This window comes from Etheostoma spectabile, unplaced genomic scaffold, assembly GCF_008692095.1.
Source record: "Etheostoma spectabile isolate EspeVRDwgs_2016 unplaced genomic scaffold, UIUC_Espe_1.0 scaffold00018343, whole genome shotgun sequence".
Taxonomy (NCBI): domain Eukaryota; kingdom Metazoa; phylum Chordata; class Actinopteri; order Perciformes; family Percidae; genus Etheostoma; species Etheostoma spectabile.
The window spans coordinates 5450-24380 of record NW_022604216.1 but is presented as its reverse complement, the minus strand read 5'-3'; the positions used below and the strand labels follow the sequence as shown (position 1 = coordinate 24380).

General features: G+C 39.0%; 6 non-coding genes across 6 annotated transcripts; 3 read left to right on the top strand and 3 right to left on the bottom strand.

The window, feature by feature from the left end:
* Positions 1-5298: 5298 nt before the first annotated feature.
* On the top strand, positions 5299-5370 carry trnaw-cca (transfer RNA tryptophan (anticodon CCA)). The gene has a single exon. It is a non-coding gene; the product is annotated as a tRNA-Trp (tRNA).
* Positions 5371-7199: 1829 nt separating this feature from the next.
* Positions 7200-7271, bottom strand: trnad-guc (transfer RNA aspartic acid (anticodon GUC)). Its single transcript has one exon. It is a non-coding gene; the product is annotated as a tRNA-Asp (tRNA).
* Positions 7272-7512: 241 nt separating this feature from the next.
* Positions 7513-7585, top strand: trnav-cac (transfer RNA valine (anticodon CAC)). The gene has a single exon. It is a non-coding gene; the product is annotated as a tRNA-Val (tRNA).
* An 8308-nt stretch (positions 7586-15893) lies between these two features.
* LOC116680167 (U5 spliceosomal RNA) lies at positions 15894-16010 on the bottom strand. The gene has a single exon (XR_004329654.1). It is a non-coding gene; the product is annotated as a U5 spliceosomal RNA (small nuclear RNA).
* Positions 16011-16338: 328 nt separating this feature from the next.
* On the top strand, positions 16339-16410 carry trnam-cau (transfer RNA methionine (anticodon CAU)). Its single transcript has one exon. It is a non-coding gene; the product is annotated as a tRNA-Met (tRNA).
* Positions 16411-17417: 1007 nt separating this feature from the next.
* Positions 17418-17489, bottom strand: trnaa-ugc (transfer RNA alanine (anticodon UGC)). The gene has a single exon. It is a non-coding gene; the product is annotated as a tRNA-Ala (tRNA).
* Between the last annotated feature and the right edge of the window lie 1442 nt (positions 17490-18931).

Below are 18931 nucleotides of genomic sequence, written 5' to 3'. Positions count from 1 at the left end.
GGATGAAACTGCTAACCTTGCGATTCACAGCAGATCCACCCCATCTGATACTGTGCAGAACTCAGGGATTCCCATTCTCTGAAACAACACAGCCTAACGTGGGGCTCGCACCCACGACCTTGAGATTATGAGTCTCATGCTCTACTGACTGAGTTAGCCAGGCACTGTACAAGTTTTAAGTTGCGGTCGCAAAATTTTACTTAAAACTTCTGAAATGTTACAGTTCTAGAATGTTACTTGGCAGTTCTACAATGTTAGGTTGAAGTTTAAGAATGTTAAGCTGCCATTCTACAATGTTAGCTTTAATTTCTAAAATGTTAAGCTGCAGTTCTAGAATGTTATGATGAAGTTCTAGAATGTTAAGATGCAGTTCTAGAAAGTTAAGCTTTCATTCTAGAAATTTGAGCTGCAATTCAAGAACAATAGGTTGAAGTTTTAGAATTTGTTGCGTTATATATAAGTTGCGTTCCCAAAAGGTTGCTCATAGTCCTAAAGGTTACATTGTAGTTCTAGAATGGTAAGCTGCAGTTCTAGAATGTTAGGTTTAAGTTCAAGAATGTTAAGCTGCAGTTCTGGAATGTTAAGTTGCAGTTGTAGAACAATAGGTTGTAGTTTTAGAATTTTAAGAGTTATGGTCCTAAAATGTTACTTACAGTTCTACAATGCTGTGTTGTAGTTTAAAATGTTAGGTTTAATTTCTAGAATGTTAAGGTGTCGATCTAGAATGTTAGGTCAAACTTCAAGAATGTTAACTTGCAGTTCTGGAATGTTAAGTTGCAGTTCTGGAACAATAGGTTGAAGTTGAAGAATTTTAAGAGTTGCGGTCCTACAATGTTAATTACAGTTCTAAAATGCTACATTGTAGTTCTAGAATGTTAAGCTGCAGTTCTAGAACAATAGGTTGAAGTTTTAGAATTTGAACATGCATTGTCACCAGACTTTAGTTTGATCTGAGGAACAGGAGGTCAGCACAGGCCATGATTGTAGAATGCAGGCACATTTTAGTCTGGTAAATTACAGGGATTTTTACACTGGGATGGAACTGCTAATCTTGCTATTGACAGACGATCTGCCTCAATACAGCCACATTATACGGTGCAGAACTCATGTATTCACACTCTCTAAAACACCACCGCCCCACATGGGGCTCGAATCCACGACCCTGAGATTAAGAGTCCCAGGGACCCTTTACGTTGCCCTTCGGGTCCATAGGACCCTTGACATTGTCCTTCGGGTCCATAGGACCCTTTACATTGTCCTTTGGGTCCCGGGGGACCTTGACGTTGTCCTTTGGGTTCCAGGGACCCGTGGCATTGGCCTTATGGGTCCTTGGGACCCGTGGCATTGGCTCCCGGGGCCACTTAACGTTGTCCTTTGGGTGCTTTTTATGAGTGTTACAGCAGGTATGAGTAGTTTCCATTTTTATGGATGAAATAAACTTGACATGCCATTAAGTTTACTCTTCAGCAGGTGGAGACATTTCATTTCAGACACAGATGCTTTGTTAAACATCAAGAGACTGGAAATAGACTTAATAGGAATTAGCAGAGGAAGGTTTCGATCCATCACCCTCTGGGTTGTGGGCCCAGCACGCTTCCACTGTGTCACTCTGCTCTGCTGTTCAGGCTCAGGGGCTGGAAAATCTGTGATTCACATTTCTGTTGTCTAAAACAGTTTCTATCTGTATGTCCTATATGTAAAAATAAACATAATAAACATTATAACTTGTATAAAGCACATACTATTTACTTACTATAGCCATAAAGGAAATGCTTGTGGCTTGAAGATCGAGCTCCTGCTCATAAAATATCAAACAGGCACAGTCTCTGTGGCGCAATAGGTCAGCGCAGTCGGCTGTTAACTTAAAGGATGGTGGTTCAAGTCCACACAGGGACGTTTGTTGCTTAAAGAACCTGCAGAGAGCCAACTCTGTCTTCAGCTCCTTTGAATCTGTTGTCTGGTCCCACTCCAACCATCATTTCTACTGCTTCCCTAAACAGAATAGTAATTTTTTTAAATTACTTTGCTGCTTTCCTTACCCACTTATCCTCTCTCTCACCAAACATAATACTGCTGGGTCAAAAACCACATGGACAATATCAACCTGCCTCTCACCAAAGACTTCACCTCCTGCTTAGACAGTTTTGGATGTCAGCAACATACCACTTTTCCGACACACTCCAAAGGACATATTCTGGACTTAATCTGCTGCTCTGGTTGTAACCCTGTCTGACCTTACAGCAGATGAACTCCCTATAACTGACCATTTTCTCCTCTCATTTCCAGTGAAACTCCATCTCTCCATCTCAAAAATACCACGCCTTATTTAATTTCGGAACACAAAGAATATCAACCCCGCCACACTCAATTCAACTATTCACTCCTTCTGCCTTCCTGACACTCACAATCTCTCCACCCCCGATGATCTGGTCTCTCATTACAACACTGGACTCCATAATATTCTGAATTCTCTTGCACCGTTGAAAAACAGATCTGTTTCTTTCTCTGTCTCCGCCCCTTGGTTCACCCCCGATCTTTGTCTCATGAAAGCCAAAGGTCGGCAACTTGAACGTCTCCATAGGAAAACTGGTCTCACTATTCACAAAGAAATGTACAACAACCACATCCTACGTTACAAGGACTCTATTGCCAGCACCAAATCCCACTACTCCCACACAAGAACTTGTGTGCACAGAGTTGTTACTGTTCGCGCTATATTATACAATTAAATTAATATTTAATGTGGTTTCCACCACATAGGGACCCTCTAGGGCAGTTCAAATCGATTGCAAAAACAGACCAGTAGGTGTCGCACCATGCCTGCTGTGTGCGAGCTACTGTCATTTAGAGATAATATAGAAATTAAGTTTTATGTTCTGGGATTTTGGAAAGCTAAACACTTTCTATTATTTTCATTATAACTGTGCTTTCACAAATCCCGTTTCTTAGCCCTGCTGCTTAAGGCATAGCCTACTCACCAAAATGAGCTCTTTCTCCTCATAATGTTTGTCTGATTTCCATATTTGCTATTATACTGCGTGAACAGTTTTAGGAGTTGACTGTAACACTCACAAATTTAAAAACATGTCACATATAGGCCTACAGTCCAGTGGGGGGTGTGGCTCTAGTGTGTGTAATAGACAACAAATGGTACATTCTATAAAGCTACTTTGAGATGGTCATTCATTTTTTGGATTGGATTTCTGCAGAAAAAGAAACAAAATGCATCTGTAAAACACAATCTATAATCAATACAATATACTGACAATTGTATAAGAGTCTACCTGACAGATCTAAAATATTGCAGTTTCTGTAATTTCGGCTGATGATAGTGTTTTTTTGTCATTGTGGTATGATTGACTAAATGTTCCTGTTGGAAGAGAACATGTTGTTGATGGGTGGCAGTAGCTCAATATGTGGTAGTTGGGTGTCCTCCCCCAGCAAGGATTTGAGCATCAACGGCTTCATTTCCTCTATTAACATAGGCTTTTATGCACCAATTTACATATACATCTAATACCTGAAACACATTAAAAACATCTAACACCTGAAACACCTGAATCACTTCAGACACATCAAAGACATCAAACACCTGAAACACATAAACATCTGAAACTCATCAAACACCTGAAACGCATCAAAGACATCAAACACCTGAAACACATCCAACAACGGAAGCACAAACAGATCAAACACCTGAAACATATCAAACACATAAAAGACATTAAACACCTGAAACACATACAATACATCAAAGACATCAAACACCTGAAACACATAAACATCTGAAACTCATCAAAAACCTGAAACACATCAAAGACATCAAACACCTGAAACACATCCAACACCGGAAGTACAAACAGATCAAACACCTGAAACATATCAAACACATCGAAGACATTAAACACCTGAAACACATAAAAAACATCAAAAACATCAAACACCTGAAACACCTGAAAGATATCAAAAACATCAAACACATCAAACATCTCAAACACCTGAACAAATTGAACACCTGAAACACATCAAACACCTGAAACATATCAAACCCCTGAAACATATCAAACACATGAAACATATCAAGCACCTGAAACACATGAAACACCTGAAACACATCAAACACCTGAAACACATAAAACACGTCAAACACCTTCAACTAATCAAACACATCAAACACCTGAAACACATCAAACATCTGAACATATCAAACACTTGAAACACATCAAACACCTGAAAACATCAAACACCTGAAACACATAAAACACGTCAAACACCTTCAACTAATCAAACACATCAAACACCTGAAACACATCAAACATCTGAAACATATCAAACACTTGAAACACATCAAACACCTGAAAAACATCAAACATCTGAAACACATCAAACACTTGAAACACATCAAACACCTGAAACAAATCAAACACCTGAAACATATCAAACACCTGAAACACATCAAACACATCAAAGACATCAAGCACCTGAAACATATAAAAAACATCAAAAACCTGAAACACATAAAACACATCAAAGACATCAACACCTGAAACACATAAAAGACATTAAACACATAAAAAACCTGAAACACATCAAATAACAAAAACACAAACACATCAAACACCTGAAACACTTAGAACACCGGAAGCACAAACACATAAAAAACATAAAACACATCAAAGACATCTGGAAACACCAGAAACACATCAAACACATCAAACACCTGAAACACAAAAAACATCAAACACCTGAAACACATCAAACACCTGAGACACATCAAAAACCTGATACACATCAAACACATCAAACAACTCAAACACCTGAAACAAATTGAACACCTGAAACACATCAAACACTTGAAACATATCAAACACCTGAAACACATCAAACACATGAAACATATCAAATCCCTGAAACAAATCAAACACATGAAACATATCAAACATCTGAAACACATTAAACAACTGAAACACATCTCAAACACAAAAAAAATCAAAGACCTGAAATACATCAAACACATCAAACACCTGAAACACATCAAACACCTGAGACACATCAAAGACATAAAAGATATTAACACCTGAAACACATTAATCACCAGCTTCAGGTAAGTAGGCCTCAAAGACCAACTGCTTTTGCGTCGCACGGTCCCTGCGTTCTGGAAGCGAGGCCTCCAAAGCCAAACTTTCAAAAAGCTTTCGCAGCGCCTGGTCTCTGCCGAAGCCGCTGGCCTCCAGCTACCCGGAGAAGAACTCTACAACTTAAATCAGTCATGCATTAGTGTACATGCATTAGTCAACAGACCTTGTGGCGCAATGGTAGCGCGTCTGACTCCAGATCAGAAGGTTACGTGTTCAAATCACGTCAGGGTCAAATGTTGATGGGTGACAGTAACTCAGTATGTGGTAGTTGGGGGTCCTCCCCAAGAAAGGATTTCAGTATCAAAGGCACATCAATTACCTGAAACACCTCTCGATTTTAGTTACAGAGTGAGGCATCGCACTTCTCTTCCATCTTTGTTGAGAGTTGCACATGCGCAGTACCTAGGTAAGGATTACAAGCCAATCAGGAGCAGAGTATAGGCTGGACTACAGTAGAGCTGTTTGGAACCAGTGTTTTCTTTTGGAGATTCATGATCCCTAATACCTTTCTAAACCACTTACCTGGTCCCTGACCCCTGTCCCCAGAGCTGGTAGCTCTGTTCCCTGGCGGAGCCAGTTGGGCCCCCTGCTCTGGCTGGCTGGAGGTCAGCGGCTTCAGGTGAGGAGGCCTCAAAGACCAACTGCTTTTGCAGCATCTGGTCCTAGTCTTCTGGAAGCGAGGCCTCCAAAGACAAGCTGCTTTCGCAGCGCCTAGTCTCTGCCGAAGCTTCTGGCCTCCAGCTGCCCGGAGCAGAACCCTGAACTTAAAGACTCAACACGGCTTGTACATATAAGGTTCTCTATGGATGTTTTGTGACCTCATCATGAACTCACAGCTGATTGGTCAGTAGTTCTTTTGATGTGTTATAGAATGCTGTGATGTCATACAACGTAGACAATTCCAGTCTATAAGACTTATCTCATTTTATTTTTATTTATTTTTGAGGGATGAAAACAAAATATATTGTAAAAAAGTATGAGAATATACACATCACACTATAAATGTGTAAATTAATTTAACGTGTATAGAGCAGACATATTTTCACATGTAAATTGGTAAATATTATATTTGATTATTAATAGCTTTGATAGCAGGATCATTCTCAATCCTTTTGTAAAACCTTTGTCTTTCTTGGAGTATATCCACTATAATACATTCTTAAAAAAGTTCATATCTTTTGCTATGGTTGGGCCTCGTATCCAAACTACTCTGGCAGATGATACTAGTGTCGATTTAGCCTTGGGAAATAATTAGCAGCTGGTAGACAGATCTCCCCATCGGGAAATAAAACCCCAGTCTTCCGTGTGAGAGGCGGAGGCGACCATCCAAAGTTTCAGTAGTATTGTGGTTTTTGTGTTGGAACAAGTTGCACTGTTTGAAATAAGCTTTTGAGATACAAGAACGTCTTCACTTGGGACAGCAATTGACTCCCAACCCGATGGGAGAAATCCTGAGCTTTGAGATTTGGAGGGGCTGACTTTGATTACGAATGCTTGACACTGGACTTCAATCTGCCCCAGTGGGTGCTTTAGATCACTGTTTGATGAAGCCCACAGAACAACATAATCTGGAAAGAGCAGACAAGGAATTATAAGGTGCCCAGACTTGACACTCTCCCACCTTCTGCTGCGCCTTGTGAGGTGCTGTTCATGTCCAGTAAATATGCTTTTTCCATCGCTTGACAATATTCCCATTTAGGGTCAGGAGTTCTCCTCCCATGCTGAACACAGCCTGAGCCAAGGCACGCTTTCCCCCTCATGATTCACCCCAGTGGAAGCTGTAGATCAATGCCTGATAAAGCCAAATGAACCACATAGTCTGAAAAGAGCATAAATGGAATTCTAAGGTGCCCAGACTTGAAACTGTGCGGCGCCTTGTGACGTTTCGTTCATGTCCAGGAGTTGTGCTCTTTCCATCGCTTGAAAATATTCCCATTTAGGATCAGGAGTTCTCCTCCCATGCTGAACACAGCTTGAGCCAAGGCCCACTTTCCGGAGTATACCACGCGTTCGCCGGGACTTCCTCGAGGCCTTGTAGCATTGGTTAGCTGGTAGAAAAATCTCCCCGTCGGGGAATCGAACCCCGATCTTCAGCGTGACAGGCGGAGATACTGTCCATTATACTAACGAGGAATGCCCAAGCTTAATATTTGGCACATCAAGAAATAGGTGGCGCTATTCCAACATTTGGGCCACAGTCAATGCATGTAGAAATATTTATGTTTACTACATATTTGCTGTCATTCAAATACATGACAAAGCATCTGTGACTGAATCTAGTTTAAAATCTCTATTTTGTAGCTTTTTGAACATTTGCAGTAAAATAAAAATGGTGCATTTTCCCACAAATATGCCGAATAAATTTGTTTTGTCAGTTTCCGTAGTGTAGTGGTTATCACGTTTGCCTCACACGCAAAAGGTCCCCTGTTCGAAACAGGGCGGAAACACATTTCTTTATTTGTATTGACTTTGCACAATCAAACTCTGCGAAGTTAAACTCTCCATGACATTCACGGAAAAATCTCCCTGACGTGAAATCGTGGCCAGGCCTGCCGAAGTTTCCCCAGTGCAGTAGTCATCACATTCAGAGATTCAGGAATATCCTGTCGAAAATTGATGCAGAAAAACTAGTCCACGCATTTGTTACTTCTAAGCTGGATTACTCCAGTTCTTTATTATCAGGTTGCTTAAAAGAGTCCATAAAGATTCTTCAGCTGATCCAGAATGCTGCAGCACGTGTTCTGATAGGAACCAGGAAAAGAGATCACATCTCTCCTGGTTTGGCTTCTCTGCATTGGCTTCCTGTAAAATCCAGAATAGAATTTAAAATCCTTCTTCTCACCTACAAAGCTCTTCATGTTCAAGCACCATCTCATCTTAAAGAGAAAGAAAGTTGATGTGTATATGCACTTGTTAAAAAGAAAGTTGATATTTTTTAAGCATTAATCAAAAAGAAATTTGATCTGTAAATGCATTTATCAAAACAAAAGTTGATGTGTATATGCAGTAATATCAAAGAATGTTGATGGTATATGGATTAATATCAGTAAAAGTTGATGTGTTTATGCTTTAATATCAATAAAAGTTGATGTGTACAGTGGTGCTCAAAAGTTTACATACACATGCTTAAGTTGACTAAAAAGAGGAATAAAAAAATCATGTTTTGGAAATTTATTTTAATACCTAAATTAAAAAATGAGGTAAAATCCAACCTTTAAGGACACCAATTTTCTTTGTGAATGAATAACGTATTGTAAATAAATAAATGTTCTTATTTAAAATACAGGGGTCATAAGTATACATACCCCTATGTTAAATTTAATGTTAAATTTTTATTATTAAAGGCCAGTTATTTCCTGGATTCAGGATATTATGCATCCTGATAAAGTTCCCTTGGCCTTTAGAATTAAAATAGCCCCACATCCTCACATACTCTTCACCATGCTTAGAGATAGGCATGGGATACTTTCTATAAAATCATCTCTCAATGCAAATCAAACCAGGTATTAGTCTAACTGAAATAAAACCATGCCTATCTCTAAGCATGGTGAAGAGTATGTGAGGATGTGGGGCTATTTTAATTCTAAAGGCCAAGGGAACTTTATCAGGATGCATAATATCCTGAATCCAGGAAATAACTGGCCTTTAATAATAAAATCTGCCTGCCTCTATGGGAATTTAACATAGGGGTATGTATACTTATGACCCCTGTATTTTAAATAAGAACATTTATTATTTACAATACGTTATTCATTCACAAAGAAATTGGTGTCCTTAAAGGTTGGATTTTACCTCATTTTTTAATTTAGGTATTAAAATAAATTTCCAAAACATGATTTTTTTATTCCTCTTTTAGTCAACTTAAGCATGTGTATGTAAACTTTTGAGCACCACTGTATATGCGGTTATTAAAAAGAAAGTTGATGTGTATATGCATTAATCAAAAGAAAGTTGATGTGTATATGCATTAATATCAATGAAAGTTGATGTCTATGTGCATTAATCTAAAAGAAAGTTGATGTCATAATGATTTTGATGATGACATAATGAATGTGTCTATCCATTAATCAAAAAGAAATTTGATGTATATATGCGGTTATTAAAAAGAAAGTTGATGTGTTTATGAATTAATCAAAAAGAAAGTTGATGTGTATATGCATAAATCTAAAAAAGTTGATGTGTATATGGATCAATAAAAAAGAAATGTGATGTGTATGTGCATTATTAAAAAGAAAGTTGATGTCATAATGAAAAGTGATGATGACATAATGAATGGTGATGATAATCTAAAAGAAAGTTGATGTGTTTATTAGTGGTGATCCGAGTATCCGGCTGAAACGAGTATCCGGTACGGATAAAGCACTTTTGCCGAGTACAAGTATTATCCGAGTAATATGAGTCAATATCCGTGCTCGGATTGAATAAACTCCTCAACTGGCCGCGCAGCGTTCTGTGATAATCACAGCGCCCCCCCCCCCGCCTACAAACCCGCTCGGATCAATCACACACACACAGAACATGGAGAATGCGCTCTCTCTCGCTCTCTCTCTCGCTCTCTCTCTCGCTCTCTCCTGCTCCGTCAGTCAATTCGGTCTGCGGATCTGTTCCGTTAACGTTTAGGGTTTCTTCAGCTTCAGGTTTGTTTTAACTTCGGTTTGTAGTCCTTACATAGTAACCAGTAGATTTCTGGTGAACGTGGGGTTTGTAGTCCTTACATAGTAACCAGTAGATTTCTGGTGAACGTGGGGTTTGTAGTCCTTACATAGTAACCAGTAAATTTCTGGTGAACGTGGGGTTTGTAGTCCTTACATAGTAACCAGTAGATTTCTGGTGAACGTGGGGTTTGTAGTCCTTACATAGTAACCAGTAGATTTCTGGTGAACGTGGGGTTTGTAGTCCTTACATAGTAACCAGTAGATTTCTGGTGAACGTGGGGTTTGTAGTCCTTACATAGTAACCAGTAGATTTCTGGTGAACGTGGGGTTTGTAGTCCTTACATAGTAACCAGTAGATTTCTGGTGAACGTGGGGTTTGTAGTCCTTACATAGTAACCAGTAGATTTCTGGTGAACGTGGGGTTTGTAGTCCTTACATAGTAACCAGTAGATTTCTGGTGAACGTGGGGTTTGTAGTCCTTACATAATAACCAGTAGATTTCTCGTGAACGTGGGGTTTGTAGTCCTTACATAATAACCAGTAGATTTCTGGTGAACGTGGGGTTTGTAGTCCTTACATAGTAACCAGTAGATTTCTGGTGAACGTGGGTTTCAGACATGCTGCTCCCGTTGCGTCTCTGCCATCGGAGATTTTTTTTTTTTTAACTGCCAGCTGCCCCCCCCCCCCCCTCTCTCTCTCTGTGTCTCTCTCTTACTCACACACACACACACACACACTAACACATACCTGGTGTCGAAATAAAAAAAATAAAAAAGAACCAAAAACAAAAAAGTCACAATGATCATAAAAATTAAAAGTTAAAAAAAGAAAGTTATATTGAGTATGAAAACTCTTTTTCATTACATTTTACTTCATAATTGCAACCGCATGTGTTGTATTCATTGTTGCAAAACGTTCTGTATATAGTTCTGTCTGTTACCATGACAACACCATTGATCTGAAGCTCAAAGCTGTCATGTAAATAGTTTTCAAATCAGCAATAAATATAAGAATTTCTGATCAACCCATATCAATTGCATGCTTAAAATAACATACCGGTTAATAAATGCATATACACATCAACTTTCTTTTTATTATATCATCACCATTCAATATTCATTATGTCATCAACTTTCTTTTTGATTAATTCATATACACATCAACTTTCTTTTATATTAATGCATATACTGATTAACTTAATTTTTGATTTATCATCACCATTCATTATGTCATCATCACTTTTCATTATGTCATCAACTTTCTTTTTAATAAATGCATATACAGATCAAATTTATTTTTAATGAATGCATATGCACATCAATTTTCTTTTTTATTAATGCATGTACACATCAACTTTCTTTTTATTATATCATCACCATTCATTATGACATCAACTTTCTTTTATATTAATGCATATACACATCAAATTTCTTTTTTATTAATGCATATACTCATTAACTTAATTTTTTATTAATGCATAAACATATTAACTTTCTTTTAGATTAACGCATATACGCATCAAGTTTTTTTTAGATTTCTGCATATACACATCAACTTTCTCATTGATTAATGCATATACACATTCATTATGTCATCATCACTATTCAATATGACATCAACTTTTTTTTATAGATTAATGCATGTACACGTTAACTTTCTTTTTATCACCATTCATTATGTCATCATCACTATTCATTATGTCATCATCACTATTCATTATGTCATCATCTTTCTTTGATATTAATGCATATACACCTCAACATTGTTTGATATTAATGCATGTACAAATCAACTTTCTATTCATTGTATCATCACCATTAATTATGATATCATCACTATTCATCCCTTCTCTCCAAAGCCAGGAGCATATCTGGCCATGTTCATCGCTCAAGCAAAGCCAGCAACAGATTACATGAGCTCCAAACACAGTAGAACCTCCCCCAGCACACGCTCATAACAGATGAAAAAACAAGGTGGAACAATACTTTCTACATGCTCCAGCGGCTGGTGGAGCAGCGCAGGGCTTGGCATTCTAACATGGGTAAAGATTCTACAATCATCTATCCAAATGAGTGGGGGTTAGCATCAGACATGCTCACTGTTCTTAGTCCTTTTGAGGAGGTCACACGGGCGCCCTCAAAACCCAGCGCCTACATCTCTGAGGTCATCCCCCTCCTGGATGGCCTTGCTCCATCATCAGGTCACTGCATGCTGGTGAGGAATCTGAGGATGAATCAGATCAGTTCCTGGCTGGTGATGATGATCAGGATGCCACAGTGGGGCTGGGCCAACATGTTGCAGCTGAGTCCAGGGAAAGGTTAGGCACAGCAGCAGGGAAACTGGCAGCCAATCTGAGCAAAGAACTAGGATGGCATTTTGAACCAATTTTTTTTAGCACAGCTGGAAATGTGTTCAGTCCACAGCGTGCAAACTTAGATCCTAGTCAAGTGGAACATCTGGTCTTCATTACAGTCATCATCACTATTCATTATGACATCAACTTTTTTTATAGATTGTGGCATATACACATCAAATTTCTTTTTATTATATCATCGCCATTCATTATGTCATCATCACAATTCATTATGACATCAACTTTCTTTTAGATTTATTCACATACACATCCACTTTATTTTTGATTAATGCGAAATAACGATTCAAAATGAAATCAAATTCACAATAAAGATAAAGTAACATGCGTAACAGATGAATGAGTTTCACCGGTCACCATGGTACCCAACAACATTTTCCAACACATCAACTTTCTTTTTCAGTAATGCATACACACATCAACTTTCTTTTGATTTATTCATGTACACATCAACTTTCCTTTTAATAAATGCATATACACATCAAATTTCTTTTAGATTAATGCATAAACACATTCATTATGTCATCATCACTATTCATTATGTCATCATCACTATTCATTATGACATCAACTTTTTTTTATAGATTAATGCATATACACATCAACATTCATTGATATTAATGCATGTACACATCAACTTTCTTTGATATTAATGCATATGCAAATCAACTTTCTATTTAGTGTATCATCCCTATTAATTATGTTATCATCACAATTCATTATGACATCAACTTTCATTGATATTAATGCATATACACATCAACATTCATTGATGGACAACCTTTTCTTTGGGAACATTGCAGCAATCAGCCTAACATCTATTTCTCGGACTCTAGCTAAACACAGAGTCCGAATGAAACAACTACACAAAGTTCCTTTGAAAGGAACAGTGAACGCATCAAAGAACTTCAGAACGTCACCAATACGTCCAGGTAAGGTTATCCAATACAGTCATTACTGCAAACTACTCTATAAACCTGGAGTACATTAGGACATACAGTAGATATACAGTACAGCACAGCAGTTACATCCACTGTGTCTAATTACTTTCAGAGAGTCATGGAGTTGGAGGCAAATCAAGTCCCACATGAAATTATCTTCGTTGACGAGGCTGGCTTCAACTTGGCGTAAAGGCGTCGCCGTGGGAGAAACCTAATTGGAAAAAGGGCCCCAGTTACCGTGCCGGGCCAGAGAGGAGCTAACATCACCATGTGCGCCGCAATCTCCAACAATGGTGCACTCCTGCATAAATGTGAGATTGGCCCCTACAACACCGAACGCCTTCTTCTGTTTTTAGAAGACCTACACAAAAGACTGGTGCCAGAGGTAGAAAGGGGGCAGGTGGGAGACCACTTGCCAATATATGTGATCACATGGGACTACACATGACATTCCACCATTCCCGTACAATCCCAGCCTGGTTTGACGCCCATCCAAGGATGATGTCCCATTTCCTTGCCTCTTACTCTCCTTTCGTCAACCCCATTGAGGAGTTTTCTCAGTCTGGAGATGGAAGGTATTTGACCATCGTCCACATGACCAAATGTCCCTCCTTGATGTAATGGATGCTGCTTGCCAAGACATCACAGCTGAACACCGCCAGGGGTGGATAAGGCATGCAAAAAGATTCTTCCCACGATGCCTTGCCAGAGAAGATATCAGGTGTGATGTGGATGAGAACATGTGGCCAAATGCAGAAAACCGAGCAGATTAGAAGATTACTTTTTTTAATTATTATTCTGGTGTTCTTTCTGTTTGTATATCTTGCAGTAATGTCCTTCTGCGAATAAAGTCTTTACTGCAGCAATTCTGTCTCTGTCTTTTTTTTCATAAACGGTACATTTTGTAAAGCTACTCTGAGATGGTCATTTATTTTTTGTATTGAATTTCTTCAACAAAAGAAACAAAATGAATGTGCAAAACACAATCCATGATCAATACAAAATACTGTCTATTGTGTAAAGGCATACCTGACACATCTAAAATAATGAAGTTTCTGTAATGTCAGCTGATGATAGAGTTTTTTTTGTCATTGTGTTATGATTGACTAAATGTTCCTGTTGGAAGAGAACATGTGTTAGTGTTTTGAATAATTATTTGATTTTGAAACAAGTTTGCAGTGTTTTGTTAGACATAGTGTGTAGTGTTAGAGTATTATTGTATTGTGAAAATTAGTTTTGGAGTTTAGTTTACAATGTGGGATTTTGAGCATGAAATTAACTGTTTTGCCAGTTGTGTGTTTTGTGTGTGTTGGTGTGTTAAGAGTTTAGGAAACTTGTTAACTGTATTGAAAAATCTGTCATAGGAATTGTAAAAAACTGTAATGCATATACACATCAACTTTCTTTTTAACAAATGCATATACACATCAACTTTCTTTTAGATTTATGCATATACACATCAACTTTCTTTTTGATTTATCATCACCATTCATCATTATGTCATCATCACAATTCATTATGACATCAACTTTCTTTTAGATTAATGAATACACACATCAACTTAAGTTTTGATTATTGCAAATACACATCAACTTTCTTTTTCATTAATGCATATACACATTCATTATGTCATCATCACAATTCTTTATGACATCAACTTTCTTTTAGATCAATGCAGTGTGTTCATTTAAATATGGGTACACCTACATGTAGGGCTACGAGATTGCAATATAAGCCTATATATTAATATTAGGAGTATACATAAGTTAAGGATGCATAAAATAAATAAACTTCAACTGGGATTTTTTTTTTTTAAAGGGATTTTTTTTTTTTGCTAGCTCTGGAGGGAACTACTAGAATTGTTGGGCCCTTGTAAATTACAGAGTGTGGTATAGACCTACTCCAACTGTGAAGGGTCTCGAGATAACTCTTGATACTATATTGATACTATAAATTAAATTGAATTTAATTGAGTCAGTACGGACTTGGGGTGCAGCACGTAACAGGAGAAGGAGAAGTCATCAGTTGGGCCTGTGCCTCTAGGAATGGGGGTATTAGTATGACTAGGAGGGTTGGATTCATTTAGACTAACATATTCTCCATCACCCAGCCAGGTTTCAGTAAAACTAAATAAATCAATATCATAATCTGATATTAATTCATTCATCATCTTGGTGAAGGTGAAGGATTAAAGACCCAGTTACTTTAACATCAGAGTGTAAGGTCTTTAATCTTCTGAGGTATGATCCCATCCAGAACCGTGCAATAGCTGCAGTCTTAGGATTTCTGGATGGGGCCGTGGCTGCTGTTATGTGTATAGCTGTAAATCTGCTCCCTAAAAACAATAACAGGTCCGGCACTCCTTTTCCTCCTTTGTCCTTTGGCTTCTTCATCACTCTTCTTTGTACTCGTTCCCACTTGGACCTTTACAGGAAATAAAAGATGGCTTGTTCCAGGTCTAAAATCATTTTCTGGGTGGGATAAAAACAGAGCTGATGAGTAAAAGCAAAGGTAAAATCACTGCCTTGATGATTAAAACCATTGCTTCTAGTGTTAGTCCTCTAAGTCTCCAGTATCCTACTCTCTGACTAACTTTCCTTACTCTGTCTGGCCAATTTGTTTCCCACACCCTTCCCAATGAAATTTTTTGATCGGTCCTGGTCACAGTCCGGGGGAGTCCTGTCGTCTCAGTCGCTGTCCACGGCCCATGAAAATCATCTTGCTTCTATCATTTAGCTGCTGTTAAGACTCTGAGTCTAGTTAAGGATAGTTCAAAGAAGTACAAAAGACTCGGCCAAACAGCAAAGCCCCCCCCAAAATAGTTTCAACTCATCAGCGTTCCCCTCCAAGGAAGTCTTTAGTAAAAGGCAAAAGTCTTGTGCATTATGAAGAGAAACCAGAGTGAGTACAGCCGTCTGATCGAGAGCAGCCGAAAACCCTAGTGGACCCAGTCCAAAGCATCGCGGTAAGCCTCACTGGGTGTCCAAACTAAAATGATAAGAGGCAACTTTGTAGACTCCTTACTGATGTTTATATCTGTACTCACAATGCCCTTTTTTTAAACAACAGCCAATCACAAGTGTCACATGTGAATAATCAAGGTGTGAGTAATCAGGAAGCTCACATAAAAGATAGTGGCAAGGAGCAACCACATCTACCAAATGTTTAACTTTACAACCCGTGAGCTCCAAATGTGAATCACACATCTTCCCGCCCCTGAGTACTAACGGTAGAGCAGAGTGGCGCAGCGGTAGCGTGCTGGGCCCATAACCCAGAGGTCGATGGATCGAAACCATCCTCTGCTAATTGTATCAGCATTACTTCTATTTCCTGTGTGTTAATGTTTAATGAAGCATCTGTCTGAAGTGAAATGTCTCCACCTGCTGAAAAATAAACTTAATCGCATGTCAATTATATTTCATCCACGAATATGCAAACTACAGTGCTAATACCTGCTGTAACACCCATAAAAACTGGAGCGTAATACAATAAATATACTGCATTTGAAGTACTTGTAGTGCTATCTGATAGTCTGAGGTATAAAAGGGACACCGCTTAGTTTGTGTCAAATGTGCTCTACCACTGAGCAACATCCCCTGAAGATTTTCAGATTTTTTTTACTCTTTTCCAAGATAGACTAAGACTTATCTTTATTAATCCTTCTGGGTTGACTCACCGCGAAGAAATTGAAATATTACGGAATAAAAGAAGAAACCTGGGTAAAACATGTAATGTTAATGTTGTATATGGCTTCAACCTGTAAATGCAACTGCGATGGCTGGAAATCAAACCTGGGCAAAATACTTGCACTGCTACGGTATAAATCATAGTTGAAAAGTAACACACCTGTTGCCTTTCTGCTGCTTTCTGCTCTGTTGATAAACTTTTCAATTGGTTAGTAGAAGTTACCAGACACGGGCAAAGTGCAAACCGTAGTGCGCTCCCTGTGTCTGTGGATCCTCGTGGAGGCAGCTTGATTGATTGATAAAGTCCCTTATTTGTACCATAAAAGAGATCTAATATTTATCAAATCAGAGGGGCAAGTAACCTTTCTGGCTAATCTTGACAAATAAAGCAAGTAACCACACAATGAAAACAAGTGCGATGGCTGGAATCAAACCAAGGTTAACTACTTGAAAGGCAGCTTTGCTCACCACTATACCATCACTAGACAATGCACTGCTCACTGCAAATCTTGGTCATTGAGACTGATTTTGCATTAATTACCATGAACACAAGGAGATTGCCTTTTAATACTTTTCTCTTTCAGAATAAGAGCTTTTTGCAGCTCTTTGGCAGACTGGAGACCTGTTGGAGATGCCGGGGATTGAACCCAGGGCCTCATACATGCAAAGCATGCGCTCTACCACTGAGCTACATCCCCTGCATGTTTTTGGCTTTTTTTTAACTTTTTGTGAGATCATTGAATAAGAGAAGACACCTGGGTGAAATATGTAATATTTATGTTGTGTATGGTTTCAAAACATGGCGGTGGCTGGAAAGTGAGCCTTGGCAAAATGCTTGCACTGCTATGGTGTAAATCTAGTCGAAAAGTAACACATCTGTTGCCCTTCTGCTGGACAACACAACACTCACTGCAAATCTTGTAACACATCTGGGCATTGAGAAATGCATTGGTGGAGACGGGTGGCTTCCAGTACCTATGAGATAACACAATATTGTTCATGAAGCCACAAACTATGTAGGGTGTTGTTTTATTGCCCCAGGTCCTTAACAGGGAGTATACCTCCTTCAATGTTCAGTTAGTTTTCTGATCGGTTAAGATTTCGGTTAAGATTTCTGTGGGGACCCTACCCGGGAAAAATGTTGAAGTAAACTATTGGCCACTTGTCTAGCCTTGGTGTTTCTGAGGGAGTAAGCCTCTGGGTAACGTGTTGCATAATCACAAATCACTACGATGTAGTGGTGACCTGCCCTACTCCTACTGTTAAGGAGTTTAGATCGGTGGTTGGAGTCACCTGCATGTCCCTGCTAGACACCCTCTGCTACAATTCTCCATGTCTCTTCTCTCTCTGTCTGTCTGTCACCCCCAACCAGTTGAGGCAGACGCCCCCCCACCCTCTTAAAGAATGCCTTTCCTTGTCTCAATCTAACCACAGAATCACAACTTCCATTCATGTGCTTGTGCCAGTATTCAACCACCTGAAAGTCGCTGTATTTCCAGTGTCAGTTGTGTTTTTTTGTTTTTAAAACACCTGCCCCGTGTGAGGGTTGAACTCACGACCTTCAGATTATGAGACTGACGCTCTGCCTACTGCGCCAACGAGGCACTCTCAATGGTTGGGAAAATTTCGTAAATTTGGTCTTCAATCTTAATAAAAACAATGTATGTGGAGACTTATGTACTCCACATACTTTGCCAAACTTTGCGTAGGAATCGGCGTACGCCCGTCCTACGCCAGTTTTAGGTCGTATGCACGTTTCATAAATGAGGGCCAATGTGAGCACAATAAAGAGTTCTTGAAGAAAGGTTTGTACTTGTGGACGTTCTAGTTTTTTTCCAACTCTTCTGGTCACACTTGGTACTCTTTCACATCTTTTGTCTGTAGTTCTCTATTGTGTCAGGGCTTAACTCTATCTCCCCCGCCTCTTTTTTTGTTTCTTGTTATGTCTTGGCAAGAAGTATTATGCTTTTGGGTCGTCTGTCCATCCGTCAGGCCAAAGAAACAGATACCAGCATGTAACTTTGCAAATCAGTGGCTCACCCTGGCCGCCATCAAAGATGCCATTTGGACCTCCAGAAACTTTCTGGTAAGAAAGCACATGCAGATCCCATTCCCTCAAAACGTGAATCACAGATTTTCC